Source organism: Humulus lupulus, chromosome 6 (assembly GCF_963169125.1).
Source record: "Humulus lupulus chromosome 6, drHumLupu1.1, whole genome shotgun sequence".
NCBI lineage: Eukaryota > Viridiplantae > Streptophyta > Magnoliopsida > Rosales > Cannabaceae > Humulus > Humulus lupulus.
Window position 1 is genome coordinate 94,900,405 of NC_084798.1, and position 11,870 is coordinate 94,912,274.

The 11,870-nt window shown below is 34.6% G+C and overlaps 1 long non-coding RNA gene across 1 annotated transcript; it reads right to left on the bottom strand.

The window, feature by feature from the left end:
• Nucleotides 1-8,923: 8,923 nt before the first annotated feature.
• LOC133784125 (uncharacterized) lies at nt 8,924-10,135 on the bottom strand. Its single transcript, XR_009871145.1, has 2 exons — nt 9,873-10,135; nt 8,924-9,281 (listed from the first exon to the last, which is right to left on the bottom strand). It is a non-coding gene; the product is annotated as an uncharacterized LOC133784125 (long non-coding RNA).
• Between the last annotated feature and the right edge of the window lie 1,735 nt (nt 10,136-11,870).

Sequence of the window (11,870 nt, forward strand, 5' to 3'; positions counted from 1 at the left end):
TATCCACTTGCATCCACTTGCAGTTCTCTTCCTCATTGGATCAATGTATTTCTCAAACCGTTCTAGCCTGCATATTCTCCTCTTAAATTGAACCTCATTCACCTCCTTAGGGTTGAGAATAGCGACTCCTGGAGTCACAGCATCAGGTGTCACAACAATGGTGGGGGGAGTGGTTGGATCAAGTTTAAAGTCATCTGGAATATCCAGTGACTCTGACTCTGAATCTTGTTGGGAAAACTTATACATAATCTTTATTTATTTTCATGTAGATCTCATATTAAACAAGTTAATAAGAGACAACCTAGAACATGTTTCTAAAATTGAATTCAAAGAGAAATAATGATAAGAATACTTACATTATACGCAGTGGAATGAAAGAGTCATTCCTTCAGTTTCTCTAACCCTTGTATCCTTTCTGTCGCAGAGTATTACCAAGAAATTGAACCGATCTTCAATTTTCTTCACAGTCTTCCAAAGTATCCTTAGAATCACCTAGACTAGGGTGGGCAATTCTCATCACATGAGATAGATACAGAGAGAAGAAGAAAAAATAATAGTGAGATGACTTATACGGAAGAGAAAATCTAAAACCTAATAGATCTTCTGATCTTCTTAGAAACTTATGTTTCAGAAATCTGATTTCATGTCTCACTTAGCACTCCTTTTATAAACTCAATTAGGTCTTTTAATTTAATTAAAATATCAATAAAATAATAGATAATATCAGCCCTAGGTCGAACTTATCATGGGCTTTAGGCCCGTGAAATTTCTCATTTAATTATATGCCCATAGGAATTAAAATCAAGACATGTATTATTTTCTATTGATTTAATTAATTAAATAATAATTTAAATCCTTTATCAAATTAATTATTTATAATTTGAACCTTGATTTAAACTTATTTATTAATTTAGATACCAATTTATCTTAATTAATAAATCTGCCCTAATTTCCCTTTTCTTCTTTAAATTACATAACTCTGTGAAACTATCCAAAATTGACATGGTTAACTTTGATGATTAAAGCAATTAATTGAGACTATCTAGATGATTTCATCCAAGGTACATTGGGGACCATGGGCCTATGAAATCAAGCTCCAATAAGTTATCATAAATCTAACAAATAAATTTACTAACTTATTAATTCTTCGTGACTCCACTAAAGACTCAGAATTGCACTCTTGAATTCATAGAACGCTCTATAAGCAATATAGATACGTTATTAATTATCCATTGTGACAACCATAATTGTCACTCAATCCACTATAGATGGTCTACAATGAGTTGGGACTAAAATACTGTTTTACCCCTCATTGTATTTTATCCTTAAAACACTTAGTTCCTTGTAAATGATATTTAAGTAAACTAATATTAATTACTTAAATGAGATCTCTATCATTTAGCACCTTGAACCAAACTAAAAGGAAACCATCATTTCACTTCTTCATTAGAAGCTATAGATGTTCATATCTATGATTAACACTCCCACTCAATTATACTACCGAGTTCCCAAGATGTAAGTGCGGGCTAGTCTGTAGGGTAAGGTGGTAACGAACAAGTCAAAGAACTTATATAATACAATCAGTTAGAATACTAACCACTCAGAATTGAGATTGAATCAACCTATGGTCAACTATATGATATATCTAGAATAGATAATAACAGTATGTTTACTTATCCTATCTACTGTCAATATCGGTCCAGTCCGATGTAACAAATACATCCGATCTTATCTACTTTGCTAATGTTCTGGAAAGAACATAACACCGTGATGTGTAAGTAGAACATATAGTAAATTGGCAAGTCAATGTAAATCTTGTACACTGACTAATCTTAGGACTAACTTATTTTGAACATATAATCATATTTATATTCCACTGTGATTACATCACTATAAATACGATTATCTATATGCTCGGGATTTAATAGAAGTTTATATTAAACAAATAATCATGAAAATAAAACATGTGAACAAAGCGATTGACTAAGTCAAAAAAATGAATTCTATTCTTTTATTGATAATAAATGAGATTACAAAGAAATTGAATTTTAATTAGGGCATAAAACCCCAACAAACTCCTACTTACACTAATTGAAACTAACATCTTAATTCTACTAATCCCATTTATTTGATATGCTTATCAAATGTAGCTTCTGGTAGTGTCTTTGTAAATGAATCTTCAAGATTGTCTTCAGATGCAATCTTCATAACCTTCACATCTCCCCTGGCCACATATTCTAGAATAATGTGATACTTCCTTTCTATATGCTTACTCCTCTTGTGACTACGAGGTTCTTTTGAGTTGGCTATCGCTCCCGTATTGTCACAAAACAACACAAGCAATTTATCCATTTCTGGAATAACACCAAGCTCCGAATAGAACTTCTTTAGCCAGACTATTTCCTTAGCTGCTTCTAACACGGCAATGTACTCAGCCTCCATGGGGGAATCTGAGATTACAGACTACTTTATGCTTCTCCATATCACAGCTCCACCCCAAGAATAAACACCATTCCAGAAGTAGACTTCCTGTCCTCGAAATTAGTCTGAAAATCTGAATCGGTGTAGCCTACAGGGTTCATAACACCACCCTTGTAGACTAACATATAGTCCTTAGTCTGCCTTAAATACATCAGGATATGCTTAACTGCTATCCAATGTTCCGGTCCTGGGTTTGACTGATACCTGCTCACTACTCCCACTGCATAGAAGATATCTGGTCTAGTACACAACATGGTATACATCAGACTTCCAACTGCAGATGCGTAAGGAACTTTTCTCATTGCATCTTCCTCTTCAGGAGTCTGGGGAGACTTCTTCTTTGAAAGATGAATTCCATGGCGGGACGATAAACGTCCTTTCTTGGAATTTGTCATTGAGAAACGTTCAAGCACTTTATCTATGTAAGCTGCTTAAGATAGAGCTAAGAGTATGTTCTTTCTTTCCCTAATGATCTGGATACCTAGAACATAACTTGCTTCACCCAAATCCTTCATCTTGAATTGAGTGCTCAGCCAATTCTTCACATCTGATAATTTCTTAACATTGTTTCCAATGAGTAAGATATCATCTACATAAGGAACCAGGAATACCACTATTTGATTTGCCTTCAGTTGGTAAACACAAGGCTCATCAATATTTTGTTCAAAGCCATAGGTTTTGATTACTTCATCCAATCTAAGGTTCCAGGAACGAGAAGCTTGCTTAAGTACATATACGGACCTATACAACTTGCAAAATTTTCCTTCTTGTCCAGCTACTTTAAAACCTTCTTGTTGATCCATATAAATGACTTCCTCAAGCTTTCCATTAAGAAAAGTTGTCTTGGCGCCCATTTTCCAGATATCATAGTCGAGAGCGGCTGCTATGGATAGGAAGATGTGAATGGACTTGAGCATGTCTACCAGACTAAAAGTTTCCTCATAGTCCACACCTTCTCTTTGGGTATAACCCTTTGCCACTAATTGAGCTTTATAAGTCTCAATAATTCCATCAACACCTTGTTTCTTCTTGTAGATCCACTTGCACCCAATGTTCCTAAACTCGCTAGATGCTTCCACAAGATCCAGACAGAATTTGAGTACATGGACTCCATTTCCTGTTTCATGGCTTTGAACCATAGTTCCTTTTCAAGGCTAGCCATTGCCTTTGAAAGACAACGGATCATCATCATTAGTGTCACCAACAACCATATTGGTTTCACCATCCAAACCATAGTGAACTGGGTTCCAAGAAACCATCCCACTACGACAAGGCTTCGTGACTGTTTGCTCAGGAACAATCGTACATTCTTCTTGCGTTGGTTAGACATGAAGAGTGGGAATGTCATCATCAGATCGCGTTGATGAAAATGGAACATTGGTTGGAGTCAATTCTTTAACCATCTCCTCTAAAACTAATTTGCTGCGTGGTTTGAAGTTTTTGACATAGTCATTTTCCAGAAAAGTAGCGTTCGTAGAAGTAAACACTTTCTTTTCTGAATGACTATAGAAAATTCCACCCCGATAACCTTTAGGATAGCCAACAAACATGCAAACTTTAGTTTGTGGTTCTAGCTTTCCTTCCTTTTTCCTCAGGACATGGGCGGGACACCCCCAGATTCTATAATGGCGTAAACTAGTTGCACAACCATTCCAGCGTTCTAAAGGTGTTTTGGGGATTGATTTCGACGGCACGACATTGAGGATGTCGTTCACAATTTCAATTGCATGTCCCCAGAACAAAGTTAGTAGAATTGAGTAACTAAGCATGCATCTAACCATTTCCAATAAAGTTCTGTTCCGGCGTTCCGCTACACCATTTTGTTGCGGAGTATCTGGGGTAGTAAGTTGTGATAAAATCCCAAGTTCATTTAAATGATCTTGGAACTTCATATCCAAATATTCTCCACCCCCATCAGATCGCAAGATCTTTAATGTTTTACCTAATTTGTTTTGAGCCATTGCTAGGAATTCCTGAAACTTTGAAAATGTTTATGATTTCTTATGCATTAGGTAAAGACATGGGTATCTAGAGTAATCGTCAATGAAAGTGAAGAAATACTCAAAACCACCCCTAGCTTGTACATTCAAAGGTCCACAAACATCTGAATGCACAATTACAAGTGGTTATTTGGCCCTATCACCCTTTGCAGAGAATGGACGCTTGGTTAGTTTGCCTTCTAGACATGATTCACAGATAGGTAATTCACCTAAGGTGAGTTCCCTTAAAGGTCTGTCCTTTGTAAGTCTTTGAATTCTATCATAGCCAATGTGGCCTAGTCTCAAATGCCATAAATACGTCATGTTATCGTTATCGGTCTTTTGACATTTGTTGGTCCTAGGTTTAGCTACTTTGAATAAATCATTGTTAAGAGCGAGGGGTTCGTTAGGTCCCAGAATATAAAGCCTATTTTCCAAGCATGCAATACACAATTGTGATCCATTGAAAGAAATAGATATATTAAAACTTGTGAAAGTCATAACAAATCGTTCTAATTGCAACATGGAAACTGAAATTAAGTTTCTACTAAAATCCGGAATAAAAAATACATCATTTAAAATTAAAAATTTATTTTCGAACTTCAGACGAGCTCTTCCTCTAGCTTGGATTGCAATGAACGCTCCATTCCCAACTCTGAGCTTTATGCCGCCTTCATCCACTTCCTCCCATAATTCAAGAAGCTATAAAGAGTTACAAACATGGTTAGTAGATCCAAAATCAATAATCTAAATGGATTTATCATTCTCTAAAACACATGTTTCCAAGATAAATGAACTATAATCATTACTTTGTTTTTAGCTGCTAGCTTGGGGCAATCCTGTTTCCAATGCTCTTTCTCTTTGCGGTAAAAACACTTACCTTTACCTTTCTTGTTTTTTTGTTCTTCCCCTTAGGTGTCTCTACATTTGATTGTGCACTCGTCTTTGCAGCCTTTGCAGACTTGGGGTTGTTTTTTTGTCCAACATTCCTCTTGTTTCCAGCTTTCGAAGACGAAGCTTGGTTAGCTTCAGCCTTAGCTAGATCAGCAACAGTAGTAGTTGTTGTATTCTTTTCTCCTCCCTTACTTCCTCCACCCATGATAGACTCAAAAGTCTGAAGCTTGTTCATGAGCTCCGTCAAACCATATTTGAGTTCATCACGAACGTGTGGAGATGGTGTCAACCGAGCATTAGCATATTTCTTGGTGGCCTCAAAACGAGTCTGCGCTGACTTGGCACCAAACATGTCTTGGAGCTGATCCATGATTTCGTAGGTCGTCTCGGCATTCTCCATCTTTGTCTTGAGAGTGTCGACCATACTAGTCAACATGTAGTACCGCGCCTTGGTTTTAGTCGCCTACCAACGCTCATATTTATCTCTTACAGACTTGGGAGAACCTTCAGCCAGAACTTTTGGGGATTCCTCAGTCATAACGAACTCGGAGTTGTCACCAATCAACACTGTATTGATATTTTGCTTCCACTTAAGGAAGTTTTCTCCAGTGAGTTTCTCCATCAAAAGTTGAGAAAGGATGGGAGTAGACACAACCATACTAAAAACTACCAATTATCAATAAAATAGAAATCAATCACTTTTTCTCAATAAAACTTCTATTCACTCTAATTTCAAGAGATAGTATAACATATACCAAAATATGTAAGATATGAAAAAAAAAATACGAAAAACTATCATATCTCTATTTCCTTAGGTTTTTAACTAATCTATGATATCCTTGTCCCGGTTGCCGAGAGTCAAAAATACCACTAGTTAAAAAAAAGTTGAGAACTTATTTAATAATGGACACCATTATTAACAACCTACTATTCGATCAAAATAAGAAAAAAAATTCTCTTATTTTTATGAGCTAGACCCACAGTTTCAATAATCAATAGATTTAGTCCTAGTAGTCATCGTAGAGGTGAGTCTAGTAGAATTTGACCTATAAATATCTATCTTCTGAAATCTAACCTTGTCAAAATAGCTAATGAATATCTTCGTAGGGGAACGAATCAAAGCATCTCGGGGCCCCATTAAGTTATTGACTTTGTTAAACCAACGGTGGAGATCGAATATAATTCTTAAAATAAGCTCATTATAACAATAGTATTTTTATTATTTATTTTTAGAAAATTAATGACTATTGTTCTCCAAAAAATTGAAAAGATTAAATTTTTAAAACCAAAGTCCTATAATTTCCTATTAATTCTAAAGTGTCACATTGAAACAAATTCAATTCATTTAGAATTACTTTGTTGCTAATCAATATTTAGGTTTAATTAATAAAATGAACCTATACAATTAAGTCCAACTCAGGCAAATGAGCCTTAACAATTGGGCTTGTATGGAGGAGGGCTAGGTCCGGTATGTCGTTCCCACTAGAGAGGCCCCCATACTTCCATACCAGGTCCAAAAGACAGGAATTTAAGCCTTCATTTTATTAGTTGTTATTAATTGATTAGGCCCACTATAGTCATGCAAAGCAAATGGGCCTTCACAAGTCGAACCACCCATAAGAGAGGAATTTCAACTTTACATTTTATAGTAATGGGCCCAAATAAAACCTGTCATTTTATGAATATTTTATTTGGCAAAATTCATATATCTATCAAACATATGGGTCACTATATGAATCTAAGCCAAATTGCAAAAATACCACATATAGTGCAAACAGACATGTTATAATTAGATGGACCTAATCATATTACTATATGAGCAAGTTTATGAATTTATGCAAAAATACCACAATTTATTTCATTTGCAAAAATGCCACAATTAATTATCTAGAATTTATCAAAAAAATCAAATTAATAACATTTTTACAAAAAATAAGTCAATTTAAATTAAATTTATCAACAATTAACAAAAGTTAACTTAAATTTCATTTAACCAATTTTAAATTATATTAATAGTTAACCAATTTTAAATTTTAAAATCAATATCTTAACTGTTTTTCAAAAAAATATCTTGTGTTGTTACAACAATAAGCTAATATTTTAACCATTTAAAAAAATATATACTAATAGTTATAACAACCCTAAAATATCTTAAAATAGTTAAACAAATTCAAATATCCATGAAAATATCTAACTAACAAATTTCAAATTTCAAATAATTTAAATATTAAAAATTATAGAATAAACATATATTTATACTTTCAAGTAAAGATTTAATAAAAATAACAAGTATTTAAAAAAAAAATATCTTAAATATCTGATATCTTAATTCTGATATTTTAATATATTAAAATATTTAAAATTAAGTTGTTAGTCTATTTTTAAATTTGAATTCGAAACTTTGTAGAAAATATCTAATTATTTAAATCTCAACCAACAAAAATATCTTATTTTTTTAAAAAAAAAAATTAAATGATAAAATAAATCTGATATTTTTTGTTTTGATTATATATAATCAATTTTATACTTTAATTTCTTTAATTTAAAAAAAAAATTGTGTGAACATTACCCGTGACGAGTATTGTTCACGTGTGCAGTTGGCTGGGTGTGCGCGCGCGGTGGCAGGTGCGCGCACGGGCGGGCACGCGATTGCACGCGATGGCAGGGCAGTGCACGCATTGGCGCGCATGCGTAGGGTGGTGACGCATGCTGGTGCGCGCTCACGTGGGCAGCTAGGCCAAATTTTCCGAAAAAAATATTGTGCAATTTTTTCAAACCAAAACCATTTTCTAATTAATTTTTACCATGTTTTATACAAAATAAAGCATATATAAAAATTAATGTCATAGAAAACACAACAAAATAACCTAAAAATTGCTAATAATCACATAAAATTCAATATGCTTCATAAAATCATGAAATCCATCCAATTATTCAACACATCAAATAATTCAATTTTTAACTTGTTCATGAATGAAAATAAAGATTACCAAAGCCTCTGATACCATTTGTAACGCCCCACATCACATTGGCGTCCTAAAATGATGACTAGCCTTGCAAACCAACACGAGTCTTTCTAGCGTACTTTGTCCTCACTCGCACAATTTCCTGGGAAAACTTCCCAGGAGGTCACTTATCATGAGACTACTCCTGCTCAAGCACACTTAACTTTGCAATTCTCAAGTGATAGGCTAATGAAAAGAAGATGCATCTTGTCGACATACTTATTACCCATCAATCCATTTAAGCCTTCTTCAACTTTATAGTCCCATACCTACACAGTTTTTGAATCATCACACTTGACCTACCCCATGCGATGTTGGATTACACAGCTTTTACCTAGTCTTTCCCCCTACAGATCACAGGATTCTGACTGTCACAATCACCACCCCCCCCCCCCTTTAGAGGTCTGACGTCCCCGTCGACCACACTTTTGGCTGGGTCAAGGCTCTGATACAAGTTGTTGGGAAAGCTTATACAGGATCTTTATTTATTTTCATGTAGATCTAATATTAAACAACTTAATATGAGACAACCTAGAACATGTTTCTTAAATTGAATTCAAAGAAAATAATGTAAAATGTCGTAATCTAATACTTTGTAAAACTTTTACATGCCCATAAACTTATAGAAGAAAGCCACTTATTATATGAAAAATCCCAGTGGGGCCTTGCTAAAACATGCAAGTTGGGCCCAGTAGTATAAAAATAAAAATAATAGTTTCCATGCAACGTTTTTAAAAAAAAATTAAAGTTCAAGTCCCACTTATAAGTTCTGAAAAATTAAAAATAAACATCACATTGCTCTTTAGAAATTGGCGTTAAGCTGATCATTTTCTTGCCCATAGGGTACCCCCACGCCATACACACCCTGACATTGGAACTCCCCACATCACCACGTGTGCCAAAGAGAAATCATATTTGCTACCTGGAAGGGAAAGTAAGGGGGTGAGCTAAAAGCTCAGTAAGGAAGTACAAACAATACACAAGTAAACACAACAAAATATTTTCACATTCATACATCGTTATACATAATTATCATAACCATCATCCTCATAAACATAATCATCATAGATATTATCATCATAAGCATCATCATCATATACATAATCATCATGAACATTATCATCATAAGCATCATCGTCATATCTTTGTGAACATGACCCACTATCTTGTCCATGTCACATCTTGAGGTAAACAAGAACTCTGGTCCTTGAATAACCTCGGCGCGTCCGCCTTATGAGTTATGTCTTCACATCCTTAGTAACTCGGGTTACGTCTTCATATCCTTAGTAACTCATTTGTTGTGTCGCGTTCAACACGCTAACAACCATTACATATCATACAACAAACAAAAATGCACGCAATCCAGTCATATCACAGCCAAGGAAAACTACATGATATCATATCAAAATAGCATTTCATACATGGTACATCATCATATATATCATTTATATTCATACAAGCCAATCTTACTGTTCATAGCATAAACAAATAAAATTCTATCTAACTTCCTTACCTCAGGTCCAAGCAAAGCAAAAACTGACAAACGTCACAACGAGCATATAATGATAATCAAATAGCATTCTTTAGCATCACATAAGACTTTCTTGTGCCCAACTCATATACCTCATGTGTGCATGGGCCATGCACACTTGGTATAAATTACACATATTTTCCAAACATGCATATTTACACATAAAATCATCAAAAGAATAATGCAAATTATACATATTCTACATGCATGCCTTTTAGCTAAAAATCATATGGTTGAATATTAGACATATTTTTTAACGTAAAAGTGCATTTGCATGCGACATGCATACGCAGGAACGTTGTTAAAATATGCGTTAAAAACGATAATTCCTATGCCCTTATTTCTATCATTTTCAAAATGAGGATTTAACAACATATTTTCTTACCATTATTTATCTCTTTGAAATTACTAAGTTGATTAAACTCACTACTACAAAAAAGGCTTTTTAAGACTCACGGGGCACGAGTCATCTATTTGAGAGCCTTAAATAGTGAGGTTTTTTGGGACTCGTGTTGCGAGTCCTAAAAATTTTTATTTATAATTTTAAAAAAATTAATTGATAGCCAAAGCTCCCTCCGGAGTTCCGTCGTTAACGGCGGCGCCACCACCCCACAGTGGTGGTTCAGGAAAATGATGAGTGGGCATTGAAGCCCAAGTCTCGGGGAGCGTCGTCATGGTGGTGGTTCTTCTTGGGAAGGCATAGAATGGCCGGATTGTACTATGATTTCTCGGACCTCCATGGATTTTGGCGAATGTCGACTTCCAATTTCGATGAACGTTGAGTTCAATCCTTTAGTGGGTTTTAGGTCAGGGTGGCTCGAGGCGGTTGGAAAACACCCGGAAGAGTTTGGGAAACATAGCACCACCGCAACTTTGAACAACTCTAGGCAGCAGAGGGCGACGCGTGAGGGGTTGGGCTAACGAGGGTCGAAGGTCAGCGACCTTCTGCCTCCAATGATCTGGCGCGTGTCGATGTGGGACGATGGCAGGGCAGCGGTCGAGGCCTCGTACTGACACAGGCAGGAGGGAGTTCTAGAGGGAGAGGTGGCTGATTTTTTTCTTCTTCCTTTGTGTGTGCTGGTGAGAAATGATGCCCTAATACAGCCCAATTCGAAAATGATAGAAATATTTTGTCATTTTTTACTTAAAAGTTTTTAGGACACGCTTTGGGAGCCCTTATTACTCTTTTAGGACACCCAAAGTGAGCCCTTAAAAGTCACCACTAATATTACACTTAAACTTTCTATTCAGGATTTTTAGGACCCACATATGTTTTTAGGACACTCATAGCGAGTTCTAAAATGTGTTTTTCAGGACTCTCAATGAATGTTCTAAAAAGTCCATGAACTTTTGTTAAAAAAAAAATCAAACTTTTAGGACACATATCCTACAATAAATTCTTTAAGGACTTGCAACGCGATTCCTAAAAAGTCCAGGAACTGTTTTTAGGGCTCGCATATAGGTGAGTGTCCTAAAAAAGTGTCATAAAAGGGTGATTTTGTAGAAGTGACCTCTTAAAACATTATTTTTATTTCATAAAAATAATTTATTTAGCTATTTAAAAAATATAAGAAATCCATTTATTATTTTTAAAGTACATTGAAATAATTATCATGTTTCTTTAGAAAATCACAATTTTATCTAAACTAATAAAATTACAAAAATTGATGTGAGAAAATATAATTTTTAGGTGTGAGAACAAATATATTTTGCTTGTATTATTTTAAGACTAAATTTTATGTAGTATAAATTCATATGTGATAATCAAATAATTAATTTTAATTTATTACACTAAACTTTAAGCCACCATTTAATTTATTTAAAAATCACAACTGAATTAATCTCAACATTTTTCTTAATTAAAAATAAAGAAAAATCATATCTATTAAAATGAACACCCATGGTTACACTTAAAATACCCATTTTTAATATTTACATAACTTAGGTGTTATATTATTTCACAAACACACAAATGTTCCT